This window comes from Leptonotus elevatus, chromosome 16 (genome assembly GCF_054856555.1).
Source record: "Leptonotus elevatus isolate MCC_2025b chromosome 16, RoL_Lele_1.0, whole genome shotgun sequence".
Taxonomy (NCBI): domain Eukaryota; kingdom Metazoa; phylum Chordata; class Actinopteri; order Syngnathiformes; family Syngnathidae; genus Leptonotus; species Leptonotus elevatus.
In genome coordinates, this window is record NC_141254.1 from 3951498 (window position 1) to 3975763 (window position 24266).

General features: G+C 40.4%; 1 protein-coding gene across 2 annotated transcripts in view; it reads right to left on the bottom strand.

Annotated features, from left to right (window-relative positions):
• Positions 1–24266, bottom strand: part of ntm (neurotrimin) — a 92735-nt gene that overhangs the window by 68188 nt on the left and 281 nt on the right. The gene's annotated exons all lie outside the window — the stretch shown is intronic.

Genomic DNA, 24266 nt, shown 5'->3' on the forward strand with positions numbered 1-24266 from the left:
ACTCTTGACACTTAAATATCTGATAGGTTTGCACTCTTTAAAGCAGGGGTGTTAAACTCAAATTATCTCAGGGGCCACGTGGAGGAAAATATGTATATTACCAAGTTTACCACGTGTTTTTAACACGATACAGTATTGGAGTAACGGAGGTTAAGTATGGAAAAAAAGTCACACTTTGAAAAGTGTAAGATTTACACTCATTGGTGTGTCAACAAACACTTTTCTATTGTTAGATTTAACGCTCTCAGTGTTTATCTAACACTGGTGATTTTGCTGTGGAGAGCTCAAACCAAATCAGTGTGACTATGATCGTGTCTTGCTAGTGTGACAAGAATTCCGTTTTAGGGTTCTGGAAAAACTGAAAATGTTTTGAGAATTGGTGTTTATTTTATATTTGTGGTAATTAGGGAGTGAAATATACTGCCATTGTATGCAGGTATATAATAGTATAGGTGCAAGTTACAAGTGATGTCCGTCTAGTAAAGCGACACTGGCGCTGTTGGTGTGTGTTCAAAATGTAAATAAAGTTCCTCTAAGCAGGATTGTTGTCTACAAGCTATTGGACAATTTTTAGCATTCTGGCAGTGAAAATCGAGCTTCTCTTGACTCTGCTGTCCTCATTTCTCACTCTGCCCTATGAGCCGCCAGTCCGGCATTCCTGCAGGTATGACTTTTAAAACACTCCTCACAGCAATCGAACTAGGCAAAGCTAGTGATGTGATCATCCACCACCTGAGTAGCGAGGGCCCACACAGTGTTTGTACTCGTACCCACGCCGACTTATGACGAATGTTTCACCTGGTTTGCCAGACATTTCTCTGATCCGCAGCGACAGCAGCAGATGAACGAGTCAGTATATAGTATAATGTAGCTGACCTATGGTGCTTGGTTAGCTTCTGCAAATTTGGCCGAATGTAAGACAAGATGATTCGGGACCAGAAAGCAAATCACTCGGTAACCAGCGCAGGAGCATCAAACTACTATGTGATACTACATTTACCAAAGGCAACACAAGATTAACAGGGATATCGGAAAATCAGAAATAGAATCATAACACAAATAGAACACCCTACCTTTTAACCATATGGAAGCTAACTTAGCATTAGAAGCTAGTATAGCATCAGTACTCCTTGTCCAACATCACAAACATCTTTACATGCATTCATTTTCATTTCCGCTAAAATTCTAAAAATGCAGACACAAATCAAGATTTACAAACATTTATTTAAAAAAAATGAAAGTTGTACACAATGGAAAAAGTATAAACATAAAATGCTTACCAAAAGAACAAGAGGGCAAAAATGAAAACTGCACGCAAAGTATAAGTAGAAGAACCAGAAGTAAATCACTTAACAACAACAAACACTTGAAGAAAAAAGTGCAAGGAATCACGGCGTGGTACAAGACACGGTCGAGGCGAAGCGAGGTACTGAGATACAAAAGAGTCTAAACTAACCATTGAAATACGGAGGTGAGCAAGTGAATAGTCTAACAATTGACAAGCGGGTTGAGCTGTTGAGACCGGCTAGTCAACAAATTTGAACATCTGAAAGATAGACAAGAAGGGGCTTTTATTGTCATACTAACTCACATTTCCACATGATATAGCACAAAATGCAATCCCTAAGGTCCCAGGTCAGCCCACTAAGCCCCAAGACTTAAGAATGCAAAAGATGAAAAAAAATTGGGTATTTTGTACTTGAGAAAAAGGGAAGTGTTCAAGAAGATAGGATCTGTGCTGAGCGATGTGTTGACAATAGATGTGCCTCAAGCTATGCTAAGCTACATTTAGCATCTTTCAGTTTAACCCATTAAGGCAGAGAGCGCATGACCACGCTTCTACCGTTACTGTCGGGAGCGCTCCAGCGCTCTTCTCCCTTTAAAGCCGGGAGATCAGATATGTCATTTTGTTTTGTTTTCACCAAATCTTGGTGTCTTAGCCATTAAATGCATCAGAATATACACACGAGGATGACGTGGGCCTCGTAGCATGTCCTGGAATTTTATTTGAGCCTTTATGGCTGACGCAGATTCACAGGAGTTACGAAATAAATTATGCAATTGACGACGGCGGGGGAGGAATTTGAATTAGTGTAACGAGTCAACAGTGATATTGACATATTGTTGTTGAAAATTTTGACGGCTTTGTAACGAAATGGACGATGAATAATTACCACTCGATCTGCTTCAGGATCTAAGATATCACTTATTTAGTAGGCATTGACAATATTGTTACATTTCTAGGAAAACTTTTCGGTTTTCGGGGTGACTGTAAAGCCACCCATAGGTTTTAGGCCTTGATGGGTTAAAACAAATGAGTTTCCATTTCACACATGTTAACATGATATCTAATCTACAACCACCATGCGGTACTTTCCAACTAGCGATGAACTACGTTCTAACCAGCAATGATAGATAAAAAACACGGACTTTTGTAAAAACTATGCTGAACACTGTAGCGACAGCTGACAAGATGTGCTCCTTAACTCTTTGACTGCCAAGCATTTTCAGAAAAGAGGATGTGTGGGTGCCAGCTGATTTAAGCATTTTGACTGATCTTTCAAGGTCCACAGAAAATGTTGTGTTTGGACTATGGAAACACAGATACTACCAAATGAACTCTCATCTTTCATCAGAAAAAAAAAGTTTGTTTCTACCTTATTTCGTTCTTCAGTAATCAACAATAGAAAATAGGTTATTTTCATCTAAATGCTCTGTTTTGGACCAAAATACGGAGAAATCAAGCTTTTTGTGAAACGATATTATTTCATGCAATCTAGTGAATTTGAGTTTTTCTTTTTGTGAGATATATTGTGTAAAAATCCCCTGCGTGCAAGGGGACGCAGCAGGATTTGCACCACAGATTAGTTTCACTGCGATTGCCCCTTGGCATGCACTTTCTTGCCGGCTTTTTTTTCCGGGGAGTAGCAGGTATATACTGCAGTGTGTGTTTGGCCATGTTGTCATCAAGTCTACTCTCAGGATCATGATTCGGTGACCTGGTGTTACGTCTGGCTTCCTCATGTCCTTCAGTTCCTATACCGGGTGGTAAGAGATGTTCTGATCCATCTTATCCACTCCATTCATGGTGGCATCGTAGTCCAGAACCAGTGTCTTCTCGGTGATCAGACTGTACCCACTCCTCTGATGAATATGCATTGGACTCGAGGTACTCTTCATCGTCCGATTGAACGTCCGCCTGTGCAGAAGTGCTCGTTTTCCGGCGTTAGCATCGCTAGCCGGTGAGGCTTTACGACGCGATCGAAGCCGCCGCGTCAACGCTTCCAACTTCGGCGTCAACACTTCCAACTTCGGCGTCAACCTCGGAGTCACCATCATCATCATCATCATCAATGTGCTCTTTAGCATTGGTCGATGCTTTTCGTCTTTGAAAAAAATGCTCAAGCGTGAGCTGCTTGCAACCGGTCGCCATTTTCGCCTCCTCAGCCATTCTCCCCTCAACACTCTAGCCCCGCCTCACGTCTTCTACTGACGCCTACCCGATCTTGTCCAAAGAGTCATCGCTGCCATCTAGTGCCCACTAACTAACTCAACCTGCTTGATACTTTCAGCACAGCTTGCCAAGGCTTTCCGCCACCCGTTTAAAAAAAATAAAAATACAATTTTTAAAAAAAACATAGTGAACGTCTTTTAACGTCTTTGGCGGCCCTCATTTGGATTTTACTAAACGTTATTAAACGTTTTTGGCGGTCAAAGAGTTAATATATGGAATATCTCATTGACTGGAGTGTCCTCTTTCCATCAAGAGAGGCCACTAATAGACTGTGAATAGGTAATGAAATGGACCTTATGTGCCCTGGCAATTACTGTGTGGAGGGCGTACAATGGTGCCGGCAATGCCTCGGGGCAAAATAATATTAGTCGACCATTATTTTTGGTCGACTTTTTTCCCCCAGCCCTAGTCGAGTTAGCCATTTTTCCTACCCGGTGTCATGAGTGTTACTAGCCTGGCAAACCACACCTACAGGCCACATACCAATCAAATTTGTCTATTTGCGTGACGTCGTCTTCATGAGCAACTTCACTCCAAGTTTTTCCCGCAACGACATAAATCATTCACTACTGTCTCTCTTCGGCTAGTAAATGTGTTGGCTTTTTACTTCGTAGACGAAGAAAATAAAAGACTTCAACAAGTCACTTTTCTGCCGTCACATCCGCTCTTCACTCATTGGTTCATTCCACTGTCTATTAGCTCAGGTTTGCCCCCCCTCAAAAATGTGACATGATATCGCGGTTGACCAGACTCACTCTCCGGCAAAGCTGTGAGTCTGGAATTCCAGGCTAGACAAGGTCTCAAGTGCGAATAGGAAACAGGTGTTAAAGGCGCTGTTTAAAAAGGTAATATTAAAGCTTTTTCTCCATCATGCATGCTCCACCAATGCCCAGATGAGTACGAAGAGCCCCGACTGTTTTACTCTGACTTAAGAGTGTGCGGATCCTCACACTCCACAGTTATTTTGGGGAGGGGAGGGGTCGAGTGGTTGAGGGTGACGTCATATGCACTTAAGATCTTGCATGTACTCGCATGCGCACCATGAACGAGCCTGACACAGATGCTGCAGTTACGATTTGGGCCAGAGGTGGCGGTCGCGAGTATAAAAAAAAAAGGTGACAAACTGCACAAAGATCCTTGAAATGTTGTGAAATCACTATCACACTCTTTTATACTGGTCACTGGAAGCTCAATATGGCACCTTATGATTATGAGGATCTGGGGAAAAAAATGTGGGGTTGGCAAACTTAAATACTCAATCATAAGAACCGTCTCACAAAACAAATAAATAAATATCACTGGGAGCCACAAAATCCTTTGGCTATCAAAAGTATGTGTAACACTTTTTCATATATATTTATTTTATATTTAACTCGTATGAATAAAAAAAAACTGATGCATTTATGAAATCAGTGAGCTGCTACAAAGAATGTGAATTTAATTTCTGTTTGAAACAAAACAATTTGGAACTTTAAAAAATTATGACGCTTTAAAGTAAAAAATTAAATGTCTACTTGAGTCCTCGTATTAATGAAATGAAAACAAAACTTAAACGATCCACCTGCAGACAACCAAATATATGTCCATTATAATTTTATCGCATGTGCTCTCAGTGGCTTTAGAAAGGTGTGTTGATGTACAATGCGAACATGCGGACTTGGCATACATATGCAATTGGTCTGCATGGCTGTCATCCCAGAAGAAAGATTCTTTGGAATATGATGCACCAAAATAGACAACAAACAACTTAGACACAGAGTGGTGATCAGACCAAGGGTGTATTCAGGCCTGCCCTGTCTGGTCTGCTGTAAATGGAGCCGTTTGTTTCACGCTGGTCCGGACCTTTTATGCAGGTGTGTAACCACATAAACGAATCCGGGGGCAGATCAAATAACTGGACCGAGTCCGAGACACGCTTTTCGGGTGTGAATACATTCCAAGATAAACTCATTTGATTCAAATGGTATCAAGTGTTTGTGGTAGCAACCAGGTGAGAAGTATAAATACTTGCCTTATGTTTGAGATAGATAATGTTCCTTACACTGTTCTAATGTTTGAGTAGAGCCACACTATTCACTATCAGCATACAAGCTTGTGCATTTAAAGAGGCCGTAACAGAATCAATTTACTCTACACATTCAACTGCCATATAGGACCTTGGATTTCTCACTGTCTCTTTCATTTCACACCTTCATTCTAAAGCGCTGCAAGATGCTTAGTGTTTTTTCAGCAGCCTTCAGTATATGCTTCCTCATCTCTCCTTGTAAGGTCCAAGCTACCTGTCATCAGTCAGACAAAGTCCTTCCGAATTTCACATTTGAAATGATAAGCTTCTGCTGGTATGGTTCCGCAGACCATGACAAAGATAGCACCGGTGAAAGTATGGTTTTATGATGGCTCTCATCCTCTCATTTGCTCTGCTCTCAACACCCTCTGCCCAGGACTCCATATAAACTCTGTCACTCTGCCATCTGGCCCCATCTGTTAATCTCTCCTTCATTACTTTTCTCTGTTGCTCCCCATTTGCCCTCCACCACCCTGGTATTTAATTTAGAAAGTACAAGCTTGTATCTTGATAGCTCAGATTTGCATTTGTGTAGCAGGCTTTGATCATTTCATTGATGGATGCAAAGAAACAAACGTTCACGAAACTTGGTGTGTCTTTGTGAAACAGTGATTGGACTGAAAACAAAATAGGCCAAAATTTATAACCTTCAAAGTCATAACAAATCTGTCAGTTTTGGGCCGTGTTTACGCGACAATGTATTGGTTTCATTTTCAGTCTCTGTTTTAAACAGAAGTGGGTGGAGGAGCCAAAACTTAGTAAGAATACTGTGACTTCAGAATGAATTGAGTAAAAGTAAACTGTAATCCTACAATTACTTGAGTAAGAGTATATATTCAGTCCCCCAAAAATACTTAAGTAATGAGAAACTGTTGAGTAACCTCTGTTTTTTTTGTTTGTTTGGTTGATTGTTTGGTGTTTTTTTGGGTGGGTAAGTAAAATTACACTTAACATTATTTTTTACACACGAGAAACAGCACAATACGCAAACCTGGTCAAGGTTATTAATTATATAATTGTATACTGTGTTTAATTTGATTGAATTGAACTTTGGCAGGTGGATTCATGTTCTTTTATGAGCAATGCTGACATTTCATTACTCAAAAACAATTTAAATTTTTACTAGGGCTGTCCCAAACAATTATTTTTCCCCTGATTAATCTATCGACTATCTTTGCGACAATTAATTAACAGTTCATTTTTTAACCAAGCGATTATTTTGGGGTTGATGTAGGGCTACTTGATTATGGAAAAAATTATTATCATTATTATTTTTGGTAATAATCCAAATCACGATTATTCAAATGATTATTTATTGGGTACAAAACAAGAAAATGTTTTAACATTTAAAAATATTAAGACAAATAAAATTCTTTGAAACACTATAACTATTTAAAAGATATATTGAAATGAGTTTCTCTCACCGTGTTAAAGCGCCGTGTACTGTCATGCATACTGGCGTTCACTTGACTACGACTTCCTCAGTAAACAGATGTCACGTCCAATTTCTGCTGTTCTCCTTTTTAAATAAATAAAAAAACACTCAACGTCGACGGTATGTTGTGCGCGCTGACGTATTTACGTAATCGGCGACATCGACTATGTTTATGATGGTATGTTGTGCGTTACGTATTATTATTGACTGATTTTGCAAGGCCCACAGAATATTGCATTCTATTGCTATAAAAAAAACATGAAACCTACTAAAATAAACATTAAAGTCTCTTCTTTCATCAGGAAAAAAAGTATATATCTATCTGTTTCCGTTTTGCAGCAATTAGCATTAGAATACAGCTAAGTTTCATCATTATTCACAAATCTATTTAGAATTCTGAGTAATTGAGGGGGGTTTTCAACATGGTCCTGGTTCATTTCCTATGCTCTGCTGCCACCTGTTGGCCATTTGTGTAATAACTACCATGTATCCAACCGTTCTTTGCAGTTGAGAGGCTGCATCAAAGCCTTCTGTATGCTCTAGCATAAAAAAAACATATAAATATGTCTTTGGGACATTTAAAACATTTAAAATAGAACATATGTATAAGTTTTTGGGAGCAATGAGTGAATCCTGACCCAACAATTATGGGTGCGACTTCCTGTAAGACACAGGAAGTAGCAGTGAGCCATCTGTTACAACAGCTTTATTATTTGAGCTTTTTGTGTTTGTTTGTCACTAAACAATCATAAGCCCCGGTAGCAATTACAAATGTCTTGAACAGCTCGGGAATTAGTTGGTTTGCATTCGGCCGAAATAAAATTAAAGCAGAAAGAATATGGCCAAGCAAGCGTCTGTTTGAATTAAACAGCGAACGCGGGGGTGAGTGGCCGCCTCGCTTCTCGCTGGCTTTTCACTGTGTTAGTTTGCACTGGTCGGTCGCAGCAGCTCCCAGGGTCATTGCACACACCGGAGGAGAGGGGCATCGTTTGGTGTACAACATTTAAGCGGGTCGAAAAAAGACAGAACTGCCGTGTACTGCAGTACAGGTGAGCCACTCTTTCTTCTGCAGCGCCTTCCCTTTTTTTTTTTTTTTATAAGAACCCCTTGAATGCTTCCACTTTTTCACTGGCCGTGCTAAATACTTAAGCCAATACTAGCACTATTGCTATCAACAGTTTTAAACACGAAAAACACGTAACGCTATCTCCAGGTGGCTACAGGATGATGTGTGTGACTTTGCAGTCCTTTCCCAAAGCCGATTAGCTGGTGCGAACAAATGTATTTATTTATTTTTAAACGTTGGTGAATATGTGAATGTGCGAATTTTAACCTTGTCCTGCCGCACGCACCCGTGCTCGCCTGTGCGAACTACATTGACTATAAAGTGCAATCGCACCGCCAGGAAATGCTCAAACCTCGTTTGTTTTGTATTTTCTTGTTTTTATTTTTTCTTAAGAAAAAGTTTGTTGTTTAATGTACCATTAGCCAACATGTCTGTGGTGTGGGCACATTTCAATTTATATTGTGCTTTGTTAAAATTCCAGTGCTAAATAAATATGTTATAATAATTTTATTATTTTAATTAATTATAAGAAATGCAATGAGAGTAAAAATAAACCAAATTTTTTTTGGGGGGGGTTCGGTTTTCGGCCATGCATTTTTCATTTTCGGTTTTCGGTTTCGGCCAAAATATTTCATTTCGGTGCATCCCTACTAACAACCAGAATAAGTTGAACTTGTGGCCAATCATGTACCCTGAAATAAGAACCGTACACTTTTTAGCGCCTACCTGATCTCCATGTTAAAGCTAATTAATAGTCTTGCAAGAAGCTAGTCCTGTTAAATTACAGCTCTTATTGTGGAGCTTCCCAACTAAGACGGCATTACATAAGTTGAAAAATAAAAAAATAATCAAATCCTCTTTACGTCTTTTAAAATTACAGGCCCGGTGAGTGAAAAGTAGGCTTACAGTTGTTTCATGTTTTAGATCTATGCATTTTGTTTAAATTATAGATGGTGGTGTGATGACAACCCCCCCCCCCCCCCAATCATCATGTTAAAGGGACAGTGTGGATTATTTAGTGCCATCTAGTGGTGAACTAATAGAATGCAACAGCGCTCTAGGGTACCTCAGAGAGACCACATTTCAAAAGCCAACCACCAATTACTACCAATTATTATTATTTGGAGCAAGCGAGCAGGAGCAGCGAGCAATAATGGGTAGCAATAACTCACTGAAGTGGCTATTAAGAGCAATTAGCCGGAGCAGCTAGCAAGAGCAAAACAGAGGGAGACAAGCGAAGCCCAAATGACTCGGCGATGACCACCTGCAGGCTCCAGCTGTGGAGGGTAAGCAGCAGTCAACCCATTGGGTCCGACACTAGCTACGTTCTTCTCCTTTGGGTACCCATAGCAGAAAGATGTCAGCCTCCTTTAAGGCGCAGCGCGACCTATGTAATATAATTAGCGATTACTAGCCCCTACGATTATATAAAAACATGATGTGATAGAACTTTTTTTTTTGCATATTATTGAAATTATTAGTGGGTTTTTAAAATGAATGAATGATTAGTTCACCCCTATATGGCGCTAAATAATACACATTGTCCCTTTAAACAAGTACGTAAGTGTATCAGGATAGCCCAAGAGAATGAACACTCCCACCCACTGACCGTGTACACAAAGCTACCTTTATCATCAATCAATTTGACAGGGGTATCCACAGAGCACAGCCTTCCAGCTACTTGTCTCTCCCTTTCTGGACTCCACCTGCCCTATACAGCCCCTCACCCACAATTTATCAAATCCTCCGTCTGTGACTGAAAACACCAGCGCCATACTGCAGTAAAACTAACACAATGAAGGAAATATAAAACAGGGAGACCAAAATGAAAACAAAACCCAAAGGCAATGCCAGTGACTATCCATGCAGAATGAAAAGAAAAATGAAGGTGAAGTATTTGAGACTCAAAAAGTAGTCATGAACAAGGTATTCTCTGTTGACATTGTTGCATTGTTATAGTCAAATTAGAAAATGCAATTTTTACAGAAATGAAGGCTGTGAGGCTGAAGGAAAACTGTGGAATTATGTAGAATTATATTGAATGGCATGGATTTTGAATGACCTGGAAAGAGCTAAGCAGTTGAAAGTTAGAATGGTTCGAATCTGTGAATAAATGAAGAAATTATAGCAGAAACACCAAAAATGGTGTAGGGTGTGAAGAATCAAATAGGGAATGGCCTAATAATCATCCCTAAAGTGAAATGAAACAGTTGAATGTTTTGAATGTTGAATCCGTCATTAGGAATGAATAGGGGAAAAAGAATGGAATGAATATTTTAAAATGTTAAAATTGGAATGACAAGAATCGGATGAATTATGTGGAAGTAGATAGATGCCAAAAAAAATGGGTGGAATAATATTAATAAGTTTAAAGTATAGGAATAACATGTGTGAAGGCCACAGTCTTCACACAATTAGCGTGCCACTACTATGTCAGTAAATGTTGACACGAACACTGTTTTTGTTTGTTTGATGAGTCATGAGGGGTGAGGGGCAGAGCACAAACTAAATGGAAAAAAAACTGCTGATCACAACACAAATTGTACAAATAGAGTGGAAAAACACTAGTGATCAGAATAACTAATAACAATTTGGCAATTGCTTCCTTTCCGTCTTACAAAAAGGATTTTAATTTTGTGTTGTGTAATGCCCTTGACTACGTAGCAACAAACTCATTCACTACCACCAGTAGATGACATAATTGCCCCATTGTACACGAAATCCTAGCGAGTAATGGCTGCATTTTTGTGCTGCCTACATCTTTCTACTATTGGTTATAAAAGAACGGAAAAGGCAGAAAGAGTCTATTCTGTGATTTGGCAGTCTTGACAGTCTTCCCTCGTTTATCGCGGGTTCAACTTTCGCGGCCTCGTTTTGTGGATTTTTATACAGCATGCTCTTTTTTACAGCGTGCTTTTTGGTTGTTGTTTTTTTACAGTGTATGCACGCGCCATCTGTTGCCGCCGGCAGTCCCGGTCAAAATGGGTTTACATGTTCTGCCTCGTATATTCATATCATGTATTGGCCTACTGTATTTAAATAAAAGATACAGTATGTGAGAAAATGCCTATGGGAGAAAAGTGCATCACCAAAGTGGTGTTTTCCTGCATTCGCCCCTGTATGAGAAATTCTAGATCATTCTGCTCTCCAAGCACCTGCCCCTCCCAACCTGAGAAAACGAGCTGTTGGCACTGTTTGACGTCATTGGGTGCGGCCCCACCCCCGCACCGCCTCTGCGATTCGATTCACACTTCACATTGATTTTCAATTCAGTTAAGGATTTCATGCAGTTTTCCAATACTCCAGTGGTGATGCATGCCGAGAGATGGGTAGCTCTGAGAGGTAGATGATCATCTCCGATGGTGCTGCACGGTCTGTGTTAGCCTTCTCCTGCTAGAATCTCACCAACCATTGAAGACAAGGATCCAGGACGCAAAACTTTCTCTGCTGGCTGGCCTGTGTTCTCCTCTTCAGGTTCTTGGTTTGCGTACCCATAAGTGGCGTTTGTCATCATACCAAGAAGCAGTCCGTGCGTGGGGAAATCACATTAATTTGATATGAAACTCAATGTTGCAGAATGATTGAGAAATAAGACATTTAACTATGAATAAATCAATAGCCTTATACCTTAATCATTACTTTTCAGGAGACCAATAGAAAAACGTTTGTGCTTCATCAAAGAGAGTAGGACATTTTCAATACTTTGCAAGTAGTCAATTAAAATGTGAGGACTGAGCAATTGTATATTTGTCGGGGGGAACCCTAACATATAAAACATTTTTTAAATATATTATTAACATTTTGATATAGAAGGTATCAGGCCAATGTCAGTGATATGTAAATATTTTTCCCCCATTGTTATATTGTTGATCATTTTCTCACCTTGGATCTACAATGGTTGCCACACTGTAGAGGGACTCATTTTCAATGTCAGCAAATCTTTCGGTGACAGCTTCCAGCAAAGTGGACTTGGTTGTCTTAACACCGTGATCTACTGCAGTGTCTTTGGAAAGGAGACGCTTTAAAACCATCACAGAGGGTATCACATCAGCGGCTGATGAAGTTGATGAGCATATTTCCTTGGTCAGTTCGTCAAAATGTTCCAGGAGGTTTGTTATATTTTCAATCAATACCCACTGTGATGATGTAAAGGTAGCAGGTAGTTCATAGTCATCTGCATAAACGCCCAATGCCGTTTAAAAAAAGGGGCCAGATTAAACCCCTTTGTGGGCCTGATCCAGCCCGCAGGCTGTATGTTTGACACCCCTGGTCTAGTGGTTAGCACGCTCGCCTTGTAAGCAGCAGGCTCTGGTTCGCAACCCTCTCATGGTTGTCCTTTTTTTCCCTTCTTTTCATTCTTTCTTCTCTCTTCAACCTCCAATAACTCCCGCTGTTCAGCTCAGTTTTTTACTCAAAAGATTCAGCTCATTAGGAACAAGTTTAAGGATGCAATGCCGACAACCCAGTTAAGTCCTGCAATAACAACCATTAATATAAACGTTTAGGCAAGTACTGGTCTGACTACTCTCTCGCATCTTAATTATCACTTGAAAGCCTTACACAACTCATCAGTGCGGCAAAACAGACGCCGCGTGCTTGACCTTCTTCCTGCGAAACTCCATTTCCAATTCTAGGACCTTCCATTTTAAATAGTAAATACTTTTTCTTTTTTTTCTTTTCTTTTTTTTCTCCTACAGTAAATACATTTAAATAGTAAATACTAACTTATCGCTCTTGACTGGCACTGTACCCGCAGCTTTTAAGACTGCGCTCATTCAACCTTTGCTTAAGCAACCCAACTTCAACCAGGCGAGCCTCTATAATAATAGGTCGATCTATAATAATAGGTCGATGTAAAATATCCCAATTATCTTGAAAATATCTTTAAATAGTGGTCACGCAACATCTTAATGATGAAATGGCTGCTCTTTGGACTTTTTAGTCTGGATTCACAGCCAATCACTATGGACTTTGACACCTCATCAGTGCTATTATTACTCGATCTCAGCACTGCCTTTAACTTTTTTTCAATTTCAAGGTTTTGTTACTTACGCACAAAGTATTACACGGCTTAGTACCTTCTTATCTTGTTGACTTAGTGGTACCATACGTTCCTTTCCGAATCCTTTGTGATCCAGAGAGCCAAAATTAAGTCTGCAGGTTTAAAAGTGTTCTCTATTCGGGCACCAGTGCTCTGGAACACCCTACCCACGGAAGTTAGAGCCGCTACCTCAGTAGAAATGTTTAAATGTCGACTTAGGACCTATTTTTATACTCTTGAATTTGAACTTCTCTCTCCTGCCCCCTCCTCTCCTGGTTAGACAACCAAATCTGATGCTGCTGTAGCTTCGTCTTATTAAATGGGCTCTCACGCTGTTCTAGTTAACATTATATAGCACCACGTTATGGGCTCTATTTTTGTAGACTGATGCACGTGCACTCTGAGTAAAAATGGGCACATCTCAGTTTTCGTGGCGGGGCAAGTGGCTCTCGGGGCTCAAAGTTCCCTAGCCCTGGTCTAGCGTGTTTGTGAATGTGGTAGACGCTTCGCCTCTCTAGGCGTTCCAGCCTGTCGAACTGCCGCACCCATCAGTGCATCGCCAATTTGGTCACAAAAAATAGACAAAATTCTAGATTGCCTAAAAATAAGTCTATTTTGCAGCACAGGTGATTCAACATGCCGCTGATCTGTGTATCGGTGGATGTCATTGTAATTAATTCATAAACTTGACAAGAGCTTTGGACAGTCCATCTGAATCATTGTGGAAATCAATTAATTGACTGGATTGTGATCATTGTCATCCTAAATGTATTTTTAATACAGCAACGCGGTACAATAATGAGTAGGGCCCGACCGATTAATCGGCCGCCGATTATAACTGGCCGATTATTGCCCTTCAAACATCTGCCAAAACTATCGGGCATTTGGACCAAATGGCTGATTATTTTCCCCTTAAAACGTTATAATTGAAGATAACCGAAGTTTCCGACGCTGTGAAAGTACCCTGAATGCACCATTTTGCTTGCGTAGCATTACTAACTAGCAAGTGTGTAGCGTATGTATTCTGGTTATTCTGTTGTCCCTAAGCGTCCTTTAAGCTGTTTAATGACACCTAAGTTGGAGTTAACTGTAAAACTAAACACACGACGATAAGAATAACATCAACTGTATATTTAAATACAAAACATGCTTCGTTTTTTAAAACATCGCTAGCCTAGGTGCTAATGCTAAAAGCGAAGGGAGGATCCAATTCATGGGGAGTGAGGGGATAAGGGTGGACATTCGGCCACAGGCAATGTCAGTCCACTAATTTTGTGTTTTCTGTCTGCAGATTTGTCACAACCTACATCATAATTGTTCAACTGCATCATTGTTTAATTCTTCAATATGTGAAACAAATTATAAACAACAAAGTATTGTCACTCACTACACTAAGAGTATATTAGCAGTATGACAGTGCAACATATATGAACCCAAGCTCATGTCTGAGATACACATGACATAAAGCAATTTTGTTTAAAAGTTGTTTTTAATCAGTACACTATTCAGCTGCAATGAGTATCAATCTGTCTTTGTTTGGCTTCGACTGGCTCACAATCAAAGGCAGTATTAGTCGTCAGCATGGGACATGCTTGAGAACAAAACAAAATGAAAAGACATTGGGGGAAAAGTGGGAGAGCAATAGCTGGCGTGGCAGGCGTCATTATTGATTTATCTGCCCGTGAAAGGCATTGTATTCATTTTCTGGTAAGAGCACATTTCAGTCCTTAGTTTGGGAGCATACAATCTTACAATGTAGAAGCCCTGAAACCTTTGGGTGAGAGAGAGGGAAAAAAAGGTCATAGACTGCTGTCTCTCCTTGGATTCTCTATATCCCCTTCTTTCATATGCTCTATGCAACCCTATTACTGTAGTGGGCTCTTACTGTAGTTGCCAGAAATTGCAGATATGACCTTGCCAACACACATAGGCACACTGCAACGTCCCTGCTGAGCAAATTTCTCTAGCCACTCTCTCAAGTGGCAGGTGACATTGTAATCCAGGCAGGACAAAGCCTGTAACTTTTTTTTGTCCCAGATCCAAGTCATTGGGATGATACGTAAAGAGAAAAAGAGAAAGGGAAAATCTTTACACAACAAGTACATACAGTACAGAAGTTGTTCAAAGCAATAAGCCAATGCCACAAGCCCTAGGTGGGAGTAAGTCATTGTTTTGCAAATCACAAGTCTCAAGTATTTGCCTTCAAGTCCCGAGTCAAGACTGACAAGTCTCATGTCTATTCACAAGTACTACACTTTGAGTTTCAAGTCCTTTCGAGTCATTTTAACTCTTTGACTGCCAAGCATTTTCAGAAAACAGGATGTGTGGGTGCCAGCTGATTTAAGCATTTTAACTGATCTTTCAAGGTCCACAGAAAACAATTTGGCAAACTATTTACAAATGTGTGCAACTGTGGTACTATTACAATTGTGTGGATGTTTCAACTACACAGTTTTTCTTTTTGTGAGGTATATTGTGTAAAACTCCCCTGCGTGCAAGGGGACGCAGCAGGATTTTCACCACAGATTAGTTTCACTGCGATTGCCCCTTCGCGTGCACGTTCTTGCTGGCCTTTTTTTCCGGGGAATAGCAAGTATATACTGCAGTGTGTGTTTGGCCATGTTGTCATCAAGTCTACTCTCAGGATCATGATACGGTGACCTGGTGTTACGTCTGGCTTCCTTATGTCCTTCGGTTCCTATACCGGGTGGTAAGAGATGTTCTGATCCATCTTATCCACTCCATTCATGGCGGCATCATAGTCCAGAACCAGTGTCTTCTCCGTGATCAGACTGTACCCACTCCTCCGATGAATATGCATTGGACTCGGGGTACTTTTCATCGTCCGATTGAACGTCCGCCTGTGCAGAAGTGCTCGTTTTCCGGTGTTAGCATCGCTAGCCGGTGAGGCTTTACGACGCGATCGAAGCCGCCGCGTCAACGCTTCCAACTTCCGCGTCAACGCTTCCAACTTCGGCGTCAACCTCGGAGTCACCATCATCATCATCAATGTACTCTTTAGCATTGGTCGATGCTTTTCGTCTTTGAAAAAAATGCTCAAGCGTGAGCTGCTTGCAACCGGTCGCCATTTTCGCCTCCTCAGCCATTCTCCCCTCAACACTCTAGCTCCGCCTCACGTCTTCTACTGACGCCTACCCGATCTTGCCCAAAGAGAGTCATCGCTGCCATCTAGTGCCCAAAAATAGGCATTATTCTAACTTGACCTGCTTGATACTTTCAGCACAGCTTGCCAAGGCTTTCCTCCACCCGTTTTCAAAAAAAAAACATAGTGAACGTCTTTTAACGCCTTTGGCGGCACTCATTTGGATTTTACTAAATGTTATTAAACGTTTTTGGCGGTCAAATAGTTAAAATTGTAGCGTATATTATTTCAGGTGACCATCAAATCAAAGTAGTAGTCAGGGAGTGAACCTGGAGTGGTGCAACAGATTTTGTTTGCAATGTGTTACCAGTGAGTTTAGATTTGCATTAACTACGCAGCTAGCAACGATAATTAGCTGCTAAATTGACATTGGCTTATTTACCGTTCTTTGTGCAACTTTAGATGTTGAACGAAGTTTTGAAGTCGTTGCCTCTCCTTTAGGGATCTAATATTGGACATTTTTGTTGGCCACCTCATAGTTTTTGTACCCAAACAACTAGTGGTGCAACGGATCACAAAAGTCACGGATCGGCTCATGGATGGGATTGTTTTTCAGATCAGCAAAAACTAAAATGAAATCAGATAAATACAACTTTGTCTTCATTTATTTTATAAAATGCTTTTGCCCATTGCATTTAAAAAATATATATAACAACTCAAAATGTCTAATATGGCTGTTAGGATTTAGTACAATATAAGGCAAGATACATAATTATTTTATACATGGTCCATGTATAAAATAAAAAGGTAGACTGCCTTGCGTTATCTTGCACTTGTGTTCCTAAAATCCAAATGACCATATTGGACATTTTGAGTTAAATGTTTTTTTTTAAAGCTAATCTTTTATATAATAATTATAAATTAAGACAAAGTTCAATTTATCTTTTTCTTTCAAATAATGAAAAATACCTCTAAGTGCTATTTAAGGCACATTCTCTTTGTTTAAACATGTAGTGTGAATTACAAAGTAGCATTGGTCCACAATATTGAAAAGACAATAAAGAAAAGCAAGTAAGCCAAGCAACAACTACTGTAAAATACTGTTGCCAGCCAGGCACCCAATGCCGGAGACTTGTACCGTATGATACAATGACGCCGTGATTAACTTGCATTTTTTTCGCATCCTAAGTTTGTTATTGAATATACTTTTGGGGTTGCATTATAATGGTGGTAGAAAACATGTAATTTCAATAAAAACGTCAATAATGCAAGCCGAAATGTCAAAGGGGAAGTCAAACTGGCATTCACGCCACCATGCAGGCGGCCCACTTCTAAGTAAAATCCCACCAAGGCTGTTGCATTATTGTCAATGTATAATTTGGTCAGCTTTATTTTGAAGTTAGCCTTAGCGTATGCGGCGTGTGTTTGCGGCTTCCCTGACATGTCTGAATGACGTGTGCTAGCCCAGCTTGCACACGTACACACACGCACGCACGCGTACACACAGAAACGGAACGTTAACATACATTTTAATCTTTCTGTTTTGGTGGAAGAAGCTAGTCTTTTCAAGTCAAAGGGCTCAAGTCCAAGAGAAATCAAAAGTCATTATTGGTAAAGTCCAAGTCGAGTTGCAAGTCTTTAACATGTTGTCAAGTCGAGTCTTAAGTTGTCAAATTCATGACTCGAGTCTGACTCGAGTCCACACCTATGCCACAAGAACACCAGTCGTGATGGGTGCCCGCTGCACAAAATGCTTGTGCCCTCCAATTTGAGGCAGATACTAGTAGTCTGAACTAGTGTTGTTCCAATACCGTTTTTTGCCCCCCCGATACCGATTCCGATACTCAGCTTTGCAGTATCGGATACCATACCGATACCTAAGTTGTTTTTTTCTCAACATGAAAAAGCTGCCCTGTCATTGGTTCAGAGCATTCAAGGGCCAATAGGATATCTTAGCTCGGCATGCAGTGAACATGTCACACATCAGTAAATGTCGTGCATGAGCAAGACACAAGATGCTGCATCCAAAGTCCTATATTAGCGTCAGAATTAATGCTATCGGCATGCTACTTGTTAGTACTCACCGATACCACTGTTTTAATGCAGTATCGGGGCCTCCGCCGATACCAGTATTGGTGTCGGAACAACACTAGTCTGAACAGTCACAAAGTACATGAAATCCAATTTTTGTTGGATGGATTGAAACCATATTAGGGAAATAGTTTCATATCGGATGTGGACAGGATGTGTCTCAGTCTGAAGAGCTCCAAACACACAGATCAGATTTGACTGTCCGTGAAAACACTCTCCACCCGGCTTCCCCAATCCTGGTCCTCGAGGGCCGGAGTCTTGCAGGTTTAGATGTTTCCAGACACACCTGATTCTGAAGATCAGGATCATTATCAGTATTTTGCAGAGCTTGCTGATGAGCTGATTATATGAGGCAGATCTGCTGGATTCCCTCGAGGACCAGGAATAAAGTGACAGTTTGCGTTATTTACTCAAACAGTGAAGCCTGTTCCGCTACACTGCGCGACGCCTCCGTTCGACGTTGTTGCTACAGCAACCTGCCAGATGGATCAGTAATGTGGCCCAGTCTGTAAAGTGCCAGATCCGAATTGGACACTTGCTAAAAACAGTGTTGGCAGTCAGCCCTAAAAATTTGATTTGAGGAGAAATCCGATTGGAATCAGATATGCCTGCAGTCTGAACGCAGCCAATATGGCCATAATTCTATAGAGCTCCATATGCCACATTACTAAAGTTGTTCACACCTCCATGTTGTAAGGAGAAGCAGCAGTTAAAATGAATGGCGCCAGCATCAACTTCATTCTTTCAGAATTTACTACGGCCTGACTCTTTATAATCGGTGATTATTGGCCTTCTAACATCAGCCATAACAACCGGCCAATTGGGTCAAATGGCAGATTATTTTCCCCTTAAAACGTTATTGAAGAAAACTGAAGTTTCCAAAGCTGTAAAAGTACCCTGAATGCCCCAATTATGCTTGCGTAGCATTAGCAACTAGCAAGTGTGTAGCGTATGTTATTCTGGTTATTCTGTTGTCCCCCAAGCGTTCTTTAAGCTGTTTAATGAAACCGCAGTTGGAGTTAACTGTAAAACTACACACATGATGATAAGAATTACATCCACTGTATATTTAAATACAAAACATGCTTTGTTTTTAAAACATTGCTAGCCTAGCGCTAATGCTAAACGCGAAGGGAGGATACCATTCAAATGCTAACAGCATCGACTTTGGTAGTGTTTTTTCTTCAAATAACGATTATTGACACACAAATGCTGTGGGAACACATAACACATAAAGATAACACTACACTACGCAAGGGCACAAATTCTTCCCAATCTGTGAAAAACTAGTTACTTTTACAACTTTCTTCTGTCGTCACTTTAATGCTACATTCACACCAAAACCGAAAAGGCGATCTGGAACGCTTCCTTTGCTAGCGTTTCACCGCATAGATTTTTGGAACGATTGCCGCTCATTCGTGCATCTGCGCACACCGGAGAGGAGGAGGCGCGTCACTTGGTGAACAACGACTGTAGATCACTTTAGCAAGGCAACAAAAACAGAGCACCGCCGACTACTTACACTTCTTTCCTGGGACTATACAGCCGGGCCACTATTGTCTCCAGCAGCATCTTTTTTGAGGTACGTGATAGCACTTCTGCTTTTTTAGTGGCAATCCGGTGGCGCTAAATAATTTGGCATGGATGATAAACACTGCTGCTACCTTGGTACAGTTCAACAGCAAGTAAATACACTTACCAGCACTTGTATGCTATTGTATGCTCACCATTCAGTCCTGGCTGGCCGTGTTGTTGCGCTCTGGTTGACAACAGACAGGACGCTGTGTGTGACATAGCCCGTACTCGAAACTGATTGGCTACCGCTAGGCGAAACATGAAAAAAGTTCCATTTTTTAAACTTTTGTCACGAATGTGCGGATTTCACTGTGCCGCACCGCATCCCAAGATTAAGATCAAGATTACTTCATTAGGCCATTAGTGTAAACACATACAAAATTGTTGCGGCATTATAATACAATATGTACCCCAAATCCCAATAGCCTGGCAGCTAAGGGGAAAAAGCTCTGTCTGTGCCGGGTTTTCACCGCCCTGGGCAGACGGAGCCTTTCTCCCAGAAGGGAGCAGAGTGAAGATACCATGACCAGGGTTGGAAGGGTCGGCGATAATCTTCCTTGCCCTCCTTAACGCCCTGGAGTCGTGCAGGCACTTGAGGGAAGGCAGGGAGCAGCCGATCACCTTTTTTCCGCAGAACCAATCACCCGCTGCAGCTTGGCAAGGTCTCTTGCTGCTGTGGCGGGGAACCAGATGATGATGGATTTTGTGAGGATGGTTTCATTGATGCCCGTATAAAACTGGGCCATCATCCCAGCGCTCCCAACGCGTCCTCCGCGCTGCCCCACGCACTTTCGTTCTGGTCCACGTAAAGTACATTGACTACAATGCAAAAGCGGCACCGAAACGCCTCCCCCCGGTTTTGGTGTGAATGCAGCATAAGTGTGGTACGCCTCGGATGCAGCGCACCACACTGCCCCCAAGAGGCCAAAACGTACAGGAACAGTCAGTATTTGTTCTTACTGTTTTTTCAGTTGCTATTATATTAGTTTACTCTTTTTTTATTTCACTTTCTTATTGTTTTATTTTTTCATTGTCCTTTTAAAGTTATATTTAAAGTTGATATTTCAAGGATTCAAAGACTTACTTTTCTCAAAATTCAAGTTTGGTTTTTTTAACACACATTTCCACATGACAAGGCACAAAATACAATCCCCGAGGTCCCAGGTTAGCCCAGTAAGTCCCAAGACTTGTGAAAATAACACAAGATAATAATATATAAAATAAATAGTTAATGCTTTCCAGCAGTTGTAAACAAGTAAGAATGGTTTTATTATTGACATAAATCTATACAATAACCTTGTATATGTCATGAAATTTGTTGATAAAGTCATACTATGGACTTGTCATTCAAGGCAGAGAATCTAAATAGCGAAAGCTTGTGCATCCAGCATGTGACATCCATTGAAAATGAATTGGGGGGGGGTCGGTGGAATTTTATGCATAATATATATATTTTAAATAATCGGCAGATTATTAATAAGTAATCAGTATTTTTTCTGCCAAAATTCAGTATCGGCATCGGCCTCAAAAAATGCTGGTTCTGGTAGGGCCAGCATAATTTGGCTGCTGGTGGCCCTACAGCGGCTGTGAAAGCGTGCACATTACTTGGTACTTCTAAAGTTCTTGTGCTTAATAATCAAGCATCAATTTGCACCTTTATACACGCTTAATCTTATTTAAGCTCATTATAAACAAGATTGCAGCCATGCTGTCATTCTTCCCCAACACATTACCAGGGTCCAGTAAGGTGACAGTGCCATCTATGGGTGACATGTCACGTATGTTAATATACATCACCACAGAAGGAACCAGGTCGCACTTTTGACAATTTGACAATTTTTTAGAGTGTAAGTAAACTTGCTATGTTCAACAAATGAACTAATTATGCTGTTATCACAGCAACACACATTTATTGGCCAATTACTCTCTGCAACATCTTAAGTACAAATACAGTATAATGCCAGACTACCACTTGTATATGACATGCTCCTGTACATATTAAAAAGTTAAAGTTAAAGTACCACTTGATTGTCACACCCACCTGAGTGGGGCGAAATTTGTTCTCCGTATGTTTTTCTTTGGTTCCATCCTATTTTAAATCCATAAACGTCATGAGTACTCGCTTAATGTAGCTTTGTACTTGATAATGCTACTAGGGAATGCTAACCTAGCCAATGGTATTGTGAAGTGAGTTTGTTTCTAAGGTCTGCCAGCGTCCATGTTTGCAAACTCCCTTGCGTGTGCATTGTGGCCATCTGGGTTAATTTGACTCGGTTATTACACACTTTGGTGGCGTAAAACTAATAATAGTCTTTATGTCAAATGCTGGATGACTTAGCCTGCACGCAACTGGGAGGATTGAGGAGTAAACAAACTTGGAGTTGCCGCTGTATCGGGAGGAGTGAGGTTTGGTCTATGCTATAGTAGAGACCGCCTTCCTGTTGTTGACGCACGTAGAGCCGCCATCTTACGTGTGTTTGGCTCCAATAAATTCATTTGAACTCTTATTTATTTAGCGATTTTGACGTGGATTGTTTTGTTACAAACATAAGACATGTAGCGATGCTAATTTTCTCCCTTTTCAGTTTAAAGAGACCACAAACAAATTTTCCCCCCAGCCCTATTTGGCGTTCCTAGGCCAGCCGAGAGACATAGTCTCTCCAGCGTCGCCTGGATCGTCCCCAAGGCCTCTGTAAAGGAGCAGCCACCCTACTCTGAACCACTGCTCGATGGCTGAACTTCTCACCCTATCTCTAAGGGGAGCCGAGACACCCTGCGGATGTCACCAGGTCGGATACATAAGACAGAAATTAAGAGAAACTAGATGTTTTTTTTTAAAGAGAGATATGCAGAGTAGTGATAGACTGGTAAGGTTTTTTTCAGGGCCTATACTAATTATTAGTAGTCAAGGAGGCCGATATTTCAAGCCACTATTAATTTGCAGTAAAAGAGAAAATATTAGCGGCAAAATAAAAAATAAAAAACTTTTTAAATATGTTTGTTAAAACAACTTTTCAAATTGTTAACACTTTGAAGGTTTTTATTATTCTTTTAAATATATAAAGAATCGACAACTTACTTTTAAAAAAAAAATGTAAATGCGGGGAGCTTCCCAAGTCATCACCATTTGTTAAACTCAATTAAAAACTAAGCAAGTAGATAGCTCCCTAAGTTTTCTACAGTAAAAAAATATATATAAAAAATTCCAAAATGTCAACACAATTTATTCATTTTAAAAAAATAAAAAAATTAAAAGTGTATTCCGAGTGTCAGCATCATCTTTCATAAAGTAAATTGGAAATGTAAATAAATGCATAAATTAAAAGTTCCCTGTATCTTACTGAGCGACAAATGCATAGGAATGTAGCTAATTTGGGGTTTTCCTCAGGGTTCGTAAAAGATCTTCGCAGACAAGTGTCTGTGAACATCTTACAAATCCTGATGAAAACCCAAAATTTGCTCTGTTTGCAAGCATTCACCGCTCAATGAGATGCCAGCTTTATCGGCCTTCAGAGTCATAAAAAGGTTGATGCCAATATTTGTCAAAATGTCAAATATCTGCACCGATAATCGGCCCATCCAATAACCATTCTATCCCTAATGCAGAGTTTATCAAAATGTGCCCCAGGGAGATATCATGATATTATTGCCACTTGTATTGTATTTTTTTATGTAATCAAACATACAGAGTAGAAATAGTTGTACTGCAAAAAAAAAAAACACACAGAAAAGTAGATTTGGGGTTGATCATATCCTGAAGCAAGGGTTAACTACAGACTAAAGAGGATTAAAAGCATTTGTTTCAACCTTAGATCCTAGAGCACAGTAGTTTCCATTCATGTTGTATTTTCGTCGCCAGAACGTTAAATGACATTCATTGAACATTTTAGGCAGTGTGTGTCAGAGAAACTCCAGAATCCAGAGCCAGTCTCCTCTCTGGATGCAAACAGTCGAATTTGTACGGCTTAACTTCAACGATTTGATCTCAAAGTCCGTTTGGATTAGGAACTACTACTTAATTTGTCAGGCAAGAGCTCCATTCAAGAGACTTATCATGCGTCAAAACAAACCCCAACAGTTGACAGACAATTAAACCAGTGGCTACTGCAATCTACCAGTTTTTAAATATTCACCTGAAAATGCTCAGAAGGGCAGTCTTCCTCGCAGATGACAAATCATCAGGCAACCAAAGGCAAATCGAGGAAAGACTTTTCATGTGAGACGCAGAACTAGCCTAATATAACTGACTAAGTGGTGTAAAAATACATTCAAAGCAGCTAGTTAGAGACTTGAGTGAGTCAAGACTCTAATCTCTTTATTTAAGCTTCACCTTAGTCATGTCAGACGAAGGCGCAAATATCACCCGCATGCGGACT